Here is an 18,342-nt window from a genome sequence, read left to right as displayed (position 1 = left end):
CAAACAAGATATATTGACAACAGCAATCTATGATTCTAATATCTAGTTCATTGTAAAAATATAATGAAATAGAAATTTTAAATATAAGACTTGACCTCAGTTACCACATCCAGTTGAAATTTGTGACATATGGCTTGCCAAAATGTGAGAAAACATTGATTTATGTGATGCTAAGGACTGCTAGGAGTAGCTGGAAAAATGGAGACAATTAGGTACCCTGAAGTCACAGAAAAGGTGAGGCATGAAAGGTGAACTGACTTCCTTAGCTGTGGCAAGGTTCATGGGAGGAATGTGGTAATGACCTCAATATTACCTGGGTTCAAGGCAGTAAAAATGACTCATGAATATATAAAGGAAGAAGGCTGTGCAGGAAGTGACAATGGGCTGGTTATACCTCAGTGGCCTATGAGACCAAGAATCAAATAGAAAATATAGAGAAAAATGATTGTCAGTGAAATACATTAGGAATCCCCTTGACTTTGGAGACACACCCACACAGAAAAGCCTCCCAGTGAGCCCTGCTGTGAGTCTGGTCAAAGTACAAATGCAACAAACACTTTGCAAAGCACAGTATGTCTTTGCATGGTGCAAATAGCTTGATGTTTTCTAATTTAATACAATAATCATACAAAAAGAATACTCAACTCTACCCTGGGTCAGGAAGATCCCCTGGAGAAGGAACTGGCAACACACTCCAGTACTCTTGCCTGGAAAATCCCATGGACAGAGGAGACTAGTAGGCTAGAGTCCATGGGGTTGCAAAGAGTCGGACACCACTGAGCGACTTTAATCAGTTAACAGCTGAAAAAAACAAGCTTGAAGAGTTTTTTCCTGCAAACTTACTAAACCAATAGCTAAGCAGGCATTCAAGTCAAAGACACTCAATTCCCTCCCTTTTCTACAAAACATACCAATTCAAAAACATACATCTAGCTGAGAGATAAATATATAGCAGCACTTTTTCACAAGACCTCCAGTCTTTATGATTACATATCACTAATAAATAACTGTGTAATAACTCTTAGTTTCAATAAAAGTAATGAGTTAGTTCCTAGGTAGGTTGATAAGAAGTCCAGGGTTCCCAAGGAGGAGAAAGCTATCCAGAGCCCTTGAGAAGGAGAAAGGGGTCTGGAGCTCTCAAGGAGAAAAGGACAAATGTTCTTTTCTATATTGCTTTGCCTTAGTCAATGTAACAATGTATCTTGCTCAAGGACACGTTTCTTCTTAACAAGAACATTCTGACTAATCCTGTCATCTTAAAATGTATATTATGGGAGCAGGTCTGTTAAGATCTTTCTATTGTTCATTCTAATTTTGTTAATTTAAGCTGTATGTTGTGGGAGTGGATCTGAAAAAGTATATAAGGCCTTGATAAGACTAGTGAGGGGGACACTCTCTGTCCCGTTTCTGCTGTCTATGTCAGAAGCTTTCTCTGTGCCTTTTTATACTTTAATAAAACTCTGCTACACAAAGGCTCTTGAGTGATCAAGCCTGGTCCCTGGTCCTGAAGCTAAATCTTCTTCAGAGGTTATGAAACCGACATCATTTACTAAAAGTTATTAGTAATAGACTGCCATTTCCATCTCTAATCATGGTTAACACTTTCTATAGCTCTTTGGGAAGAGAAACAAATATAATATATTCTGTTTGTTTTATCTGTTTTTGGCAAAACTTAATCTCAATAAGATGTAAAATGATATATTACATAGGTATGGATTTTCACATGAATTCTATTCATATGTAAAATTATGTAAAAGAGTACTTGAGTCATATAGAATATATTGGAAGATATTGGAATAATTGGAAGATTGAAGAAGGAGACAGGACTATAGGATCGAAGAGTATCCTATCCTTTTCTCTTTTTGTGTGTGAATTTATCCTTCTTCTAATTGCATATGAATCAGTCATAAGGTTCCTTCAAATTTGTCTCTCACTCCTCTTTTTTCCCTGATTTCTCTAAATTTAAATTATCTATCTTCACCCTCCCATTTTCCCTCTCTTGCTTCCCCAAGAGAGGAAGGATGTGAGCATTAGCTGAGCTGGAGGAGAATATATATATGGCAGTTCTTTATTTTTCCTCTTCAAGCCTTGGTGGAGGCAAATAGTGATTTATTTGAATTGCAAATTACCACATACAGTGTAAATAGCTCTTTAAAATGTTGAGAGTTATTACTGTAATTTCTTTTTTATCTCATTCTTTTATATTTTTGGATGAAATACCAAATCCTGAATTGTGTAAATATTCTAACATTTGTCAACTTTATAGTTTATATAAAGAATTCTTTATTTTAATAATTTTGTCAGTTGATTTAATTTCATTAAAGTAACATTCCCAAGATTTCCAAGTAAATGTATTGACTTAGTTTTATAAATTAGAGAACAATTGTCAATTGACATAAAATTGACTAATTGCTTAATTCATGGAAATTAACTATTTAAGTTAATGAATTGTGAAACTGTAATATTGCTATTTTGGTTTATCTAAATGGATTCTTCTGGCATCTGTTAAGCCTAGGAAGAAAGCAATGATAAAACTCTCTCCAATCCCATTTAGTAAACCAAAGATTGCTTTTCCTTCCTAGTCCACTTAATTTGTATGCTTTTTTTTTTTTTTAATTTATTTATTATTTATTTTTTTCTGAGCAAGTTGATTGAACTTTCTGGGCCTCAACTCTCTTTACCTCTTTTTTATTTTTACCTTATTTTACTTTACAATACTGTATTGGTTTTGCCATACATTGACATGAATCCACCACGGGTGCACATGCGTTCCCAAACATGAACCCCCTCCCACCTCCCTCCCCATAACATCTCTCTTTAAAAACTATTTATAGAGAGGCTGAAGTGCATGGGAGGATCGATACTGTGCCAAGATTAGTATTTTCAGCATTTTCTTTAATTGATGATTTATAAGGTGCCAGAACACTAATAGAATCTTTAATTCTTCATCAGGTTTCTATTTTCTCTAATTACCTACATTTTAATTATGGCAAAGTCTTATACAAATTAAAGAGTGCTTCTGGAAATTTTGTAGACATTCTAAACTGAACTACGGTATCAGGGAGCTCACTAGAATGGAGATGATGGGAAAATAATCACTAAATTGAATGGCTATTCACATTTAAATCATTAAAATACCTCACAGAACTTACTGAAAACTATAGTGTAACATAAAATTTCAAAAGTAAAAAGCCCACTAATCAATGTTAAATAATTAAAACACATCCTTAAATTATTTAATAATTAATAAAAATTATGCTGAAACAAGGTAAAATCATTTTTTACAGCTGGACAAATAAAAGTCTTATATAATGTCAGTATTTAAACTAAATAATAGGAAACATCAGTCAAAAAATCTTAAAAGAAATGTAAAAGTGGGTACAGGGTATCAAGTTGACCAACTACGCAAATTAAATGTGCTGCTGCTTGCTACTGCTAAGTCGCTTCAGTTGTGTCCGACTTGGTGCGGCACCATAGACGGCAGCCCACCAGGCTCCCCGATCCTGGGATTTTCCAGGCAAGAACACTGGAGTAGATTGCCATTTCCTTCTCCATTAAATGTGATGTACTTAAATACGTTGTAAATATCAAGATGAATTCGGAGTAAACAATTTTTCCCTGGCAAGGGGTAATGGATTTGATTCTGAAGTCACTCCATTCAATAAAACACTAAATATAAAATGATATTTTGAGCAATAAAAGCTTAATTAACAAATGGTTAATATTTCATTATAATTAATTTCTGTAACACAGTTTAGAAATAAAAGAAGATAATGATTAAAATACACTATTAGCCCCATATAGTATACCTGTTTTCAGAAATTAAGTGGATAGCTATAGCTCTGAGGGAAAAAAAAAAAAAAAAAGATGATTTGGTTAAACAGAAAAAAGAGTAAGACATCCATGGGGATCCATCCCTATTCTGACTCTTGATCTTGACTCAAGTGAGCATCCATGTTCTAAAACGAAAAAGGACCACTCTGTGAGCAGCAAAAGGTGTGTGACAGCCTTATACATCATCGTTTGATAAATTTCATTGTATATTTTTAGTTTTGCAATGTGACCAAAAAATTTCAGACTGGTAATAAGAAAATGTAGATGACAGTGGTGATTGTGATAATGATAGCACACATTTCCTAAATATTATCATATAAAGTAAAGGTCACTTAACAACTGTTAAAAATATTCATATTAATGTATAATTGCAAGATTGGTATGTCTGCATGTAATTTACATGTCACACAGACTTAATAAAGTTAAATAATTTGTCCAAAGTAACACTGAACAGAGATGGTAAGACCTGGTAATATTCAACTGTCAGAAGCCAATCCCAAGGTGTACATATACATTATGTCACAGCTGTCTTTTGTTTTAGTTTTGATTTCACCATAACGTAACTTATGTGATCAAAGATTGTTCAACAAGCTCACAGCAGCCATTGCACAACCAGGGTTCTGGGTCATATCATAAGCATATATTTAATTTGTTAGGAAACTACAAACTTTTTTCCAGTGTTTGTACCATTTTACATACCTACAAGCAACACATAAGAGTACTTCCAGTTCCTCAGGATCCTCACTAGTAGCTGATATTATCATTGTTGTTGTTCAGTTGCTGCTTCTTTGCAACCCCATGGAATGCCGCACACCAAGTTTCCCAGTCCTCAGGCATCTCCTGGAGCTTGCTCAAACTCATGTCCATTGAGTCAGTGATGCCAACCAACACATCTCATCCTCTGTCATCCCCTTCTCCTCTTGCCTTCAATCTTTCTCATCATCAGGGTCTTTTCTAATAAGTTGACTCTTTGCACCAGGTGGCCAAGTATTGGAGGTTCAGCTTCAGAATCAGTCCTTCCAGTGAATATTCAGGATAGATTTCGTTTAGGATTGATCTGTTAGATCTCTTTGCATTCCAAGGGAAACTCAAGCATCTTCTCCAATACCTCAATTCAAAAGCATCAGTCCTTCAATGCTCATCCTTCTTTATTGTCCATCTCTCACTTTCACACATGATTACTGGAAAAATCACATAGTTGACTAGATGGACCTTTGTTGGCAAAGTAATGTTTCTGCTTTTGAATATACTGTCTAGGTTTGTCTTGGCTGTCTAGGCTTCCCTGGTGGCTCATATGGTAAAGAATCCACCTGCCATGTGGACGACCTGAATTTGATACCTGGGTTGGGAAGATCCCCTGGAAGAGGGCATGGCAACCCACTCCAGTATTTATGACTGGACAATCTCCATGGCCAGAGGAGCCTGGTAGGCTATAGTCCGTGGGGTTGCAAAGAGTCAGACATAACTGAGTGACTAAGTGCATAGGTTTCTCATAGCTTTTCTTCCAAGGAGCAAACATCTTTTAATTTCATAGCTGCAGTCACCATATGCAGTGATTTTGGAGCCCAAGAAAATCAAGTTTTTCACTGTTTCCACTGTTTACCCATCTATTTGCTTGAAGTGATGGGACTGGATGCCATGATCTTAGTTTTTTGAATGTTGACTTTGAAGCCAGCATTTTCTGTCTCCTCTGTCACTGTCATCAAGAGGGTCTTTAGTTCTTTTTCACTTTCTGCCATAAGAGTGGTGTCATCTGCATATCTGAAATTATTGACATTTATCCCAGAAATCTTGATTCCAAATTGTGTTTCAGCCAGTCCAGCATTTCTCATGATGTATTTCAGCATATAAGTTAAATAAGCTGCTGCTGCTGTTGCTGCTAAGCCACTTCAGTCGTATCTGACTCTGTGCAACCCCATAGACGGTAGCCCACCAGGCTCCCCTGTCCGTGGGATTCTCCAGGCAAGAACACTGGAGAGACTTGCCATTTCCTTCTCCAATGCATGAAAGTGAAAAGTGAAAGTGAGGTCGCTCAGTTGTGTCTGACTCTTAGCGACCCCATGGACAGCAGCCTACCAGGCTCCTCTGTCCATGTAATTTTCCAGGCAAGAGTACTGGAGTGGGTTGCCATTGCCTTCCTCAAGTTAAATAAGCAGGATGACAATATACAGTCTTGACCTACTCCTTTCCCAATTTGGAACCAGTCCATTGTTCTATGTCCGATTCTAACTGTACTTCTTGACCTGCATATGGGTTTCTCAGGAGTCAGGTAAGGTGGTCTGGTATTCTCATCTCTAGAAGAATTTTCCAGTTCCTTGTGATCAACACAGTCAAAGGCTTTAACATAGTCAATGAAGTGGAAGTAGATGTTTTTCTGGAGTTCTCTTGCTTTTTCTGTGATCCAACGGATGTTGGCAATTTGATCTCTTGTTCCTCTGCCTTTTCTAAAACCAGCTTGAATATCTGTGAACATCTTGGTTCACATACTGTTGAAGTCTAGCTTGGAGAATTTTGAACATTACTTTGCTAGCATGTGAAATGAGTGCAATTGTGCAGTAGTTTGAAAATTCTTTGGCATTGGGATGAAAACTGACCTTTTCCAGTCCTGTGGCCACCACTAAGTTTTCCAAATTTGCTGGCATTTTGAGTGCAGCTCTCAAACAGAATCATCATTATCATTACTTTTTATGATAAGTTGTTATCATTACTTTATAAAATTTTAACAATTGTCTGAAAAATCCCATGGACAGAGGAGCCTGGTAGGCTGCAGTCCATGGGGTTGCTAAGAGTCGGATGTGACTGAGCGACTTCACTTTCACTTTTCGCTTTCATGCATTGGAGAAGGAAATGACAACCCACTCCAGTGTTCTTGCCTGGAGAATCCCAGGGACGGGGGAGCCTGGTGGGCTGCCGTCTATGGGGTCGCACAGAGTCAGACATGACTGAAGCGAATTAGCAGCAGCAGCAGCAGCAGCAGCAGTAGCTTTGTTATATATCTCTTTGTGGTTTAATTTAAATTTTTCTAAGGAATAATGCGGAGAAGACAATAGCAACCCACTCCAGTACTCTTGCCTGGAAAATCCCATGGATGAAGGAGCCTGGTACGCTGCAGCCCATGGGTTTGCTAAGAGTCAGACATGACTGAGCGGCTTCACTTTCACTTTTTACTTTCATGCATTGGAAAAGGAAATGGCAACCCATTCCAGTGTTCTTGCCTGGAGAATCTCAGGGATGGAGAGCCTGGTGGGCTGCCGTCTTTGGGGTTGCACAGAGTCAGACATGACTGAAGCGACTTAGCTGCAGCAGTGGCAGCAGCAGCAAGGAATAATGATGTTGAATATATATTTAATAACCTAATTTCAATTTGTAGATCTTAAGAAAGTATCTGTTTAGATCATGTTCCCAGTATAAAAATTAATGATTTTGTCTTTTCTTTTTTTGAGTTTTAATACTTCTGTAAATATTCTGGAGGCAAGTACTTTGTCAAAAATTTGATTTACAAATGTTTTCTCCTAACCTGAAGTGTGTCTTTTCATTCTCTTAACGCTGTTTTTAGCAGGGGAAATATTTTAAATTTGACAAATTCTAATTTAACACTTTTTTTTTTTCCTTTTATGGGCTGTGCTTCTGGTGTTATATCTAAAATCTCTGTGTTACTCAAGGTCATGAAGATTTTTCTCTTGTGATTCTTAGGAAGTTCTATTGTTTTGCATTTACTTTTAGGTATATAATTTATTTTTACTTAATTTTTTAATATATGTTGTAAAATTTTGTTCATTTTTGTATGTAAGGATATAAAATTATTTAACTTCAGAACTATAATTTTTATATTGAATTGTCTTGTAACTTTCATCAGAATATCAGTTGACTATATTTTCATTGGTCTATCTCTAGGTTTCTTATTCTCTTCAATTCTTTTACACTTTTTGACTACTGCAGCTTTATAATAAATTTTGAAACAAGTAGTATTATTTCCTCCAAATTCATGCTTTTTCAAAATTCTTTTCACTTCTCTTGCCCTCTCATATATCTCCTTTCCTTTTTGAATACATTAAGGTGTCTCTTGCCTATCTACCCTTCTTCCCCTGCTAAGCACAAAGCTATTTTTGGAGTGGTTTGGCTTTGTTTATGTAAAAAGTGACTGTCATTGGGAGGTGTTAAGGAATGAAGATGTGGTCCACAGTCTCTGCCTGGTGAACCTGCCCCTGATTTTTTCACTTAGTACAGGGTTTTTTTTTTTTTTTCTTTTTTAGTGACAAGTTCTCATTTTAGATTATGAATTTGTCTTGTTATTTTTCTTAACAATTTTGAACAAAATTCAAGGTGGTTGGTCAATGAGGAAAAACACAAGATGGCAACTCCTGTTGTCTCTTTCCAGATCAGCCCTTCGAAGAGAAGTCATGTCTGTGTCAGGCTGCTGAGGGTCCCCTCATTCAGTTCAGTCCAGTCGCTCAGTCGTGTCCAACTCTTTGCCCCGTGAATCATAGCACGCCAGGCCTCCCTGTCCATCACCAACTCCCGGAGTTCACTCAGATTCATGTCCATCGAGTCAGTGATGCCATCCAGCCATCTCATCCTCTGTCGTCCCCTTCTCCTCCTGCCCCCAATCCCTCCCAGCATCAGAGTTTTTTTCCAGTGAGTCAACTTTTCACATGAGGTGGCCAAAGTACTGGAGTTTCAGCTTTAGCATCATTCCCTCCCAAGAAATCCCAGGGATGATCTCCTTCAGAATGGACTGGTTGGATCTCCTTGAAGTCCAAGAGACTCTCAAGAGTCTTCTCCAACACCACAGTTCAAAAGCATCAATTCTTCAGCACTCAGCCTTCTTCACAGTCCAACTCTCACATCCATACATGACCACAGGAAAAACCATAGCCTTGAGTAGATGGACCTTAGTCGGCAAAGTAATGTCTCTTGTTTGAATATGTTATCTAGGTTGGTCATAACTTTTCTTGCAAGGAGCAAACGTCTTTCAATTTCATGGCTGCAGTCACCATCTGCAGTGATTTTGGAGCCCAAAAAAGTAAAGTCTGACACTGTTTCCACTGTTTCCTCATCTATTTCCCATGAAGTGATGGGACCGTATGCCATGATCTTCATTTTCTGAATGTTGAGCTTTAAGCCAACTTTTTAATTCTCCACTTTCACTTTTATCAAGAGGTGTTTTTAGTTCCTCTTCACTTTCTGCTTTAAGGGTGGTGTCATCTGCATATCTGAAGTTTTTGATATCTCTCCTGGCAATCACCCTTGCAAACATTCTTCTTCTCAAGGAGTTTTCTTTTTCTAGATACTCTAAAAACAACTCAGAAAATGACAGAGCAGCCACCGTTTCAAAGGGAAAATCTGGCCAATGTCAAGAAATTAATTGGCCCTTAAAAATGAGTTATTATAGTGCAAATTACATTAAAAAATAAACAGTCAATAATATAGATTATTTGGTGAAAAACCATAATTGTCCTTTATATCACATGTTAAATACTGAACATGTCAATTCTTCACAAATCTATTTATACAACTTTTTTGATGCAATTATAAACCCAAAGATAGTTTAAAGATCTGTTAACATATTTTTGAGAAATATCCAGAAGAATATGATTGTAGGAATAGTAATGAAATATTGAAAGAAAAAAAAAGGAGAGTTTTTATTTCCAAATATAAAATTAGGCAGAAAATATAATAATTGAAAGATCCCAGAAAATGTGATTGAAGAAACAGGGTAGTGAATTCAGAGACTAATTTTGCAAGAATTTTATCTATGAAAATGGAGCTATTCTCTATCAGTGAAGAAAGAATACCTTATTTATCAGGGAGATCTAAAAATTTAAAAGAAAAAACAAGCAGGAATAGGAGGAGAGAGAAGGAGAGGAGAAGAGGAAACTGAAGGGTGGAGAAGGAGATAAGAAGGTGAGAAAGGGAAACAGAGGGTGGAGGAAGGGAGAGGAAGAGACAATGTTAGCACAATGCTAGTGATCCACAACACTTTTAAAGACCTCCAAAATACTTTAGCTTCTTTTACAAATAAATAAATTCAGTAAAGTTGCAAAATGCAATATATAGAAATCTATTGCTTTTCTATACACAATGAGCTATCAGAAAAAGAAAGCAAGAAAACAATCACCTTTAAAATTGCACTGAAAAGAATAAAATACTCAGGAATAAATTTGATCACTGAGATGAAAGACTTATACTTTGAAATCTTAAAACATTGATGAATATATTTAAAAATGATACAAAGAATTGGAAAGATATCCCACACTCTTGGATTGAAAGAATTAATATTGGTAAAATGCCCATACTACCCAAATCAATCTACGGATTTAGTGTAATCTGTCAAAACACCCATGACATTTTTCACAGAACTGGAACAAATAATCTTCAAATCTGTATGAAAACACAAAAGACCCAGGATTGTCAAAATAATCTTGAGAAAGAAAAACAGAGCCTGAGATGTCAAGGGCCCTGACTTCACACTCTATGACAAGGATACAGTAATCAAAATACCATGATACTGGCACAAAAACACACACAAATCAATGGAATAGGATAGAAAGCCTAGATATAAACCAATGTACTTATGACCAATCAAACTATGACAAAGGAGGCGAGAATATACAATGGAGAAGGGACAATCTTTTCAGTAAGTGGTGATAGGAAAACCAGAAAGGTACTTGCAAAAGAATAAAATTAGGACTTTCTCTAACATTTTATACAAAAATAAACTCCAAATGGATTAAAGACCTAAATGTCAGACCAGAAACCATAAAACTCCTGTAAAAGAACATAGGTAGAACACTGCCATTAATTTAATCTTCCACTTGTATTCTGCCTGGCCAGGCTTGCCCTCCTTATGAAATCTTTCAAATGTGTGCTGACTGCCTATGTGTTAAACCCTGGATTGAATGCTGAGTCCAGATGCTCATGGATATTGCATCTGAGTTGACATAAGATATAACCCAATCAGTAAGCCTGACACCAGCAAGACCCTTCCTCACAGAATAGGTTACCTCTCACTTTTATTCATAATGACAATGGCAGGTAGAATTCTATACCAAAGCAAGAAATTCCATTATTGAATTATTTATATAAAAGTGTAAAACTTCTGTATATCCAAAATTACATGAATAATATTACACTGCAAAAAACAAACACAAAAATGAAATTTAAATGCATCAAAATGTCAACATAAAAAAATAACCTACTCTATAATGAAGTATGACATAAAAAGTTAAAAAAAAAACACCTCAGATAAATAAATTCTATACTTCAAAAAATCACCTACAAATTGCCCAATTGAAAGGAAAATATTTGTCCCATATATGAAAGATAAAATATATAATTATAAAATATAAAGCTAAATGAATTGCTTAAAAATATGTATCTCCTTTCCAAAATGGGCAAAAGAATTAACAAAGCAACTCATTCTCACACATAGAATTCATTAAAAACTAAAAAGGGACAGTGGCCATAGGTGATATGAGTGGAAGTGAAAGTCATTCAATTGTATCTGCCTCTGAATTCTCCAGGCCAGGATACTGGAGTAGGTAGCCTTTCCCTTCTCCAGGGAATCTTCCCAACCCAGGGATTGAACCCAGGTCTCTAGCATTGCAGGCATATTCTTTATCAGCTGAGTCACAAGAGAAGCGCAAGAATGTTAGAGTGAGTAGCCTATCCCTTCTCCAGGGCATCTTTCTGACCCAGTAATCGAACTGGGGTCTCCTGCAATGCAGGCAGATTCTTTACCAACTGAGCTATGAGGGAAACCCAAAGGTAATCAAAGATGCAAAATATAAAGAAAGATGAGGTATGATTAGCAGGAGAGAATAAAGTTTTATGCATGGGATCCGCACTCTTCAAATACACTTAAGGGAAATTTGCATACAGTTCCATAATACAAATTTAGCATTAAAAACTTCAGCCTTAAATTAAGGCTGAGTAAATTTAGACTTAAAAAAAAAAAAATACCCTTTGAACCAGCGATTGTTCTCCCACGACTGTAGGTAAAGGAACAGGCATACAGGTACATAGGCAAACATGTTCACCCATGAGCCACTTGTATGTATGTGTATCTAATTCTGCAGCAGAGGTGGGGAAAAAAAAATCTAAGTAAATCTCGGCGAAACTAAAGAATTAAATTCGAGGCTCTGAGTTATAGAGAGACAGACATTGATAGATGTGGAAGGACTGAAAGCATTTTTGAGGAATACTCACTAGAAAATCTACAATGAGTACAAAACATAAAATGATAAAGAATTCCTTCCTCTTCTTCCTCATTCTTCTCCTCTCCATTCTCTCTCTCTTCTTCTTTCAGCAGTCCATTCCTCTTTTCTTATTAAATTTTCTTTTTTACAGTCAGCAATTTGCATGAGTTCATATAATAAAGACAATGAAAATTTAATATATAAGAATTTACCTAAGGAGTTGTCTTTACTTCTTGTATGGTTTGGATCAGTTTGATAAATATAGACCTATCTAAATATATTAGTGGATATAGATATATATGAAGACTTAGCTCTAGCTATAAACATAAAATGTTAAAAAAAAAAACCTACCTGTTAAAATGCTAACACATGGTACAGAGGACCTATTTACATTTTTGTGCAACTTATCTTACATATCTCTTACATAGTCCTAACAATCACTTACATGTTATTTTTAAGTTGGTTACCTTCTTAAAAATATATCTATAGTGTTTTCACAACTTTCACTTTCAATGACTACACTATAAAAATTTATTAAGTTCCTCAATACATATATTTAGACTTGGTAACACTTAGTTCTCTGATCCATCCAATACATCAATGTTAAATAATTTTTCCAAATAAATATTTTATTTCTTCTAAATTTAGTGCTTATTTACAATTAGCTCCTAAGTGATATTTATTTTGATATTAAAGATGTAAGTAAAAATTTATTCTCCATTTATTTCAATGTTGTCAGTCATTTTGTCCCTTAGTCTCTCCTTATGAAAATATTAATTTATCCTATAAAGTTATAGCAAGTATCACCTTTCAGAATCATGGAAATATTATGCCACATAGTAAATCAAGTTTCCCCAAATGTTAAGAAAATTTTTATTATAATTAAAAATTTATTATTGATTGTACCCTAAATAAGTATATTGTTTTTTTCTTTTTTCTTATCCTTCCTATAATATGTATGTTGAATTTGGGTTTAGATATAATGCCTATAATATGTTGTGGATATACCCTTATTTTTTCCTATTTAACTAGATTTTATATTAAAATACATATTAAATGTTACCACCCCAGAAACAAACACTTTATATTTCATATAATATTTATAAAAGCCCATATGATTTTATTGTACCTAGGTGCAAAATCTGATAAACCTGCCACCACCCTTTGAAAAGAAACTTTTTGCCCTCTAATAAAAAACTGAACTTCTGATTTCTCATTCTACATGTAAGGAACCTAGAAATTGCCAGTATATTCTACCAATAAGCAAAAAACTGAACAAGTAAAATAATCAGCAACCTTCTTAGATCTATAAAAGAAATAAAATCACAAGACAAACAGATGTTCCTAATATTGGAGGAACCAAAATTCATGAACTGAAACTTCTATTGGAAATAGTGCAATTAAATAATTGCTGGTGGCTCAGAGCAAGCAAGCCTGAGAGAGAAAAATTCCAGGGAGACCCAGTTATTGGGGATGACACACTTTTTTGAGTTTTACCTCCAAAAGTTGAATCAGGGTTTCACAGAGGTCCCCTCATGCTGCCAGCAGTGCTCAAGGAAGAGCACTCGCTATTTTCATCAAAGAAACCCTAAAAAGAAACTGATAAACCTGCTGGGGTTTCATCAGAACTTAGCTGATCTGGGGAAAGAGACATACCCAACTCCAACCAGCTTCCAGGCTTCCACATGGGGAAGGGGAAATCAACCTCTAGCCCACTTAGAGCCATCTTATGACTTATAAGGGCAAAGAAGAAAACTGAAAAATACTTCTGAAGTTCACAGTCAGGAAGTGTAGGCTCACTAAAAAACTGAGGACTGAAAGAAACAACTATAAGAAGATTTCCTTCCCCCAATACGTCACCACCATGATACTAATGTCCTTTTACACCAGTTCATCTTACACAGCACATCAGGTCTAGACATTGGGGAAATTATATATATATATATATATATATATATATATATATATATATATATATATATATATATATATATCAGGCATATTACAAGGTGCAAAGCACAGTCTGAAGAGACAAAGCAAGCATCAGAGCTAGACATGACAGGGACGTTAAAATTATCAGACTGAGAATTTAAAACAACTATAATCGATGTGCTAAGGGTGCCAGTGATTGAAGTGAAGTGAAAGTCATTCAGTCGTGTCCAGCTTTTTGTGACCCCATGGACTATACAGTCCATGAAATTCTCCAGGACAGAATACTGGAGTGGGTGGCCTTTCCCTTCTCCAGGGGATCTTCCCAACCCAGGGATCAAAGCCAGGTCTCCCATATTGTAGGCGTATTCTTTACCAGCTAAGCCACAAGAGAAGCCCAATGATTGAAGTAGACAGTATATAAGCAAAGATGGGCAACGTAGCAAAAAGATGGAACTCAGAAAGAATCCAAAAGAAATGGTAGAGATAAAAAAATATATGTACTATTGAGAGTAATGAAAATACCTTTTATGGACTTAGCAGGTTGTTTACAAAAATGGTAAGAATCTCTGAGTTTGAGCAAACCTCATAGAAATTTCTAAAACAAAAAAGGAAAAAGGCTGAAAGAAATAATATCTAATAACTGCAAATGGTATAATATATGCATATTGGGAATATCAGAAGGATAAGAAAGAGAGAATAAGCAGAAGAAATATTTAAAATAGTAATGACTGAGAGTTATTGCTAACTAATGTCAGATACCAAACCACAGATCCTCAAAGCTCAGAGCACATCAAGAAGGATAAATGTCTCCAAAACTACACCTAGCACAGAGTCTTCAAGCTATAGAAAATCAAAGATAAAAAAAATTCTGAAAAAAAAACAAGAAGGAATAAACACCTTATCTATATAGAAGCATAAATAAGAGTTATATCTGACTTTTCTTCAGAAACTACATAAGCAAGAAGAGAGGAGAGTGACATATTTAGTGTTGAGAGAAAACACACACACACACACACACACACACACAAGAATTCTATACCTTGTGAAATAATCCTTCAAAAGTGAAAAAGAAATGAAGACTTATCAAACAAACAAAAATTGTGGGAATTTGTTTCCAATACACTTACTTTGCAAAAAGTGTTTTTAAAAAAGTTCTTTAATGACAGGAAAATTACATAGATCAGAAACTCAGATCTATATAAAGATACAATAAGCAAATAAAGGATAAATGAAGATAAAATTAAAATGCTTTTGTCTTATTATTAAATAATCAAACACACATTTCTTCAAAATAGTAATATCAAGAATATATTTGATTATATATGTATATATACACATGTATATTTGTATATATATATGTGACATAAATAAAAACAATGAAATGTGGGACTAGAGAAAGGAGTTGGGAGTATTTATTATTATAAGGTACTCACATTACCCATGAAACAGTACAGTGTTATTTGAAAGTGATGTTAGATTAGCTGTAAATATATATTGCAAGCTCTAGGGTAACCACTAAAGAAGTTTAAAAAGTAGCACAACTAATATGTTAAGAAAGTAAAGGAAATAAAATCAAATAAAAAGGTCAATGAAAACTATGAAAGGCAGAAAAAGAGTAGAAGAGAAAACAGGAACAATGGATAAAGGTAAAAAAATAAACACAGTAACAAATATAGTCAATATTATTCCAACTGTATCAAAAATCACTTTTAATTCCAGTTTATAATTCAAAAGGCGGAGATTATCAAAGTAGATCAAAACACAAAACCTAATTCTCTTTAAATATAAAACACATGCAGATTAAAAGCACAAGAAGACAGGAATAGCTATATTATATTCATTTCATGGAGTGCAGACTTCAAACCAAGAAATATTTCAGGGATAAAGTAGAGCATGACATAATGATAAATTTGTCAATTCTACAAGAGTGTTTAAAATCTTAAAAATGTCTGGCCCAACAGTTTAATAAATAAGGTAAAACCTAATAGACCTACAAGGCGAGATAGATGAATCCACTATTACAGTTGGAAATTTCAACACTCCCATATCAGAAATCAGTAAGGACATCGTTTAACTGTACAATTCCATCCATTAACTGGATATAACTGATATCATCCAACAATAGCAGAGTACACATTCTTCTCAAGATCACATGAATCATTCAGCAAGATAGATCACATTCTGGGCAATAAACATGCCTTATCAATTTAAATGGGAAAAAATAATACATATACCATGATCCCAAATCTACTCATTCTCCTATTATAGGTATATGTGTACTTTTGTTTAAAAAGAATTTGTCTTTTTCCAATAAATAGTCTATTTCACTTTTTTTTTTTTTATTCTTTTCATAGACTTTCCTTTTATAGTGTCAATGTCGTGGGAGAAAATCCAAAGCAGTAATATTTTGAAAGTCAAGTAAAAATGATTTTTAGGGAGGAAGATATGTCAACTAGGCCTACTGCTGACAACTGAGATTTGATCTTTCAATTTGGCATTGGAGGCGGCTCTCCTGACCTGAACCAGACCAGTGCCCATGGAGACAACTTGGCTCCTAGGAGAAAGTATGAGAATCATTGAAAGCAAGTACAGGCAGTTCTTTCTGCAAGCTCATTGCAAAAGAGAGACAAGTGATGGGAATGTATTTGAAGGGGGATTTAGGCAGATATTTGTGTATTATAAATGGAGAATTCTATCTAGATAGGCACCAGCCACCCATTGTCATAAAATACATCTCAGGATTTATCCTTGGCTGTTACCTTCTCCCCGTGATCCACTTAATCAACAAGTGCTATTGACCTCAAGACACATCAGCAACTTATCCATTCTCACCATCCCTATGACTCTGTGAGGAAACTGTCTATGTGTTGAAGTCAGAGAGACAAATCCTGGAATATTTCCCCTAGGGTGGGGTATCTTCAGATCCCTCTGACTTGCCCACTGGAAACAATCCCAGTTTCTAGCACAGAGCAGAGTGGTAGCTCCTATCACAGCACGTGTCTAATACAGCAGATCTGAGGGTTTTCCAGCAGGTTTTCCAAGATTTCTGGCTTGTTTGTTAGCTGTGATTTTGTTCTCTTATTATAAGAGAACTCACACCTATGAATGCAGGGCCATTTCCTGTCTTCTCAATCGTGGTGTCCACTATACCTAGTGAAGTGAGTGACACACAGAATGTGATCAATAAACATTTCTTGGATAAATTGGTGAATAAAAGTAAAGTACATGTGCAAGCATAAGCAAGAAATAATATTAGAATTACAGTTTTATTGAACTAGCATATAACTGAAAGATTTATATGGGTTAAATTGGCTTTTTATTATAGAGTCTTCCTATACAGAGAGTAGCCCATCTCTTTATTTTTTTTAAAATTCTTGTGTGTCCTTCATACAGATGAATATAATTTTCATCAATTTTTAATTATCCCTATTTTATAAATTTATTTTGTTTCTGAGAATTTTAATTTACCATTTATTAGTAATAATATATATTAATAGAAACACATTTTTAACACACCTGTTACCACTAAAACACTATGGTTAGTCTTAACACACATTTGCTTATATTCCATTAAATTTTTTCATTATGGGGAATTATTTTATAGTTATGCTATTTCTTCCTCTATTATTCTTATTTTGCTTAAATTTTTTCCTGGCATTTTTCCATTACCTAATACTTTCAATGACTCACATATTTTTATAAAGTAAGTTAATTATATAAATGACATGCAATAGATGAGATATTAAAATAATTAATAATAGCTTAAAAAGGAACCCAGGGGGACCCTGCAAGTCTCAGCCCTCCTTTCACTATTAGCTTGCTCTAATTCCCCCATTCATAAAAGTAAAAAGAGTTGAGATAGAATTTACTTCATCTAATTAGAGTAGCTAATGATTTTGATTTTAGTTTCTCCATGAAAATATATAAGTGTAAATGTATATTTACTGTAAATAAAGGCTATTTTTTTTTCTGTTTTACCTGATTTTAAACATTCTGTATCATTGTGCTTGGCACATTGCCTGATGTGAGACTCTATAATGCAATTGGTATGAAGACTGAATTACACATACACTTAAATGAACAGATGTATCATCTCTCTACAAGAAGAGAAGGATAAATTTTAGAATATTAAAAGAGACTCTTTCAATACATAAAAAATATATAATGAACTGTAATCATAAAGTATGGCAGAGCAGAGAATCTAATGGATCTTCAATAATTTTCAGGCAAAAATCTTTCCGAATTAACTTAGCAAAGTGATGCTGTTAATGTTCTGAAAATTCTTTCCCTTAGAATAGCAAATACCCCCTATAAAATATTGTTTATGCTTAACTTAAATGTGAAAATTGTTTAACCATAAATTGCATAAATAGCACTC

The sequence above is a fragment of the Ovis canadensis genome, chromosome 4 (genome assembly GCF_042477335.2).
Source record: "Ovis canadensis isolate MfBH-ARS-UI-01 breed Bighorn chromosome 4, ARS-UI_OviCan_v2, whole genome shotgun sequence".
In the NCBI taxonomy this organism is placed as follows: Eukaryota; Metazoa; Chordata; class Mammalia; order Artiodactyla; family Bovidae; genus Ovis; species Ovis canadensis.
This window is presented reverse-complemented; position numbering follows the sequence as displayed.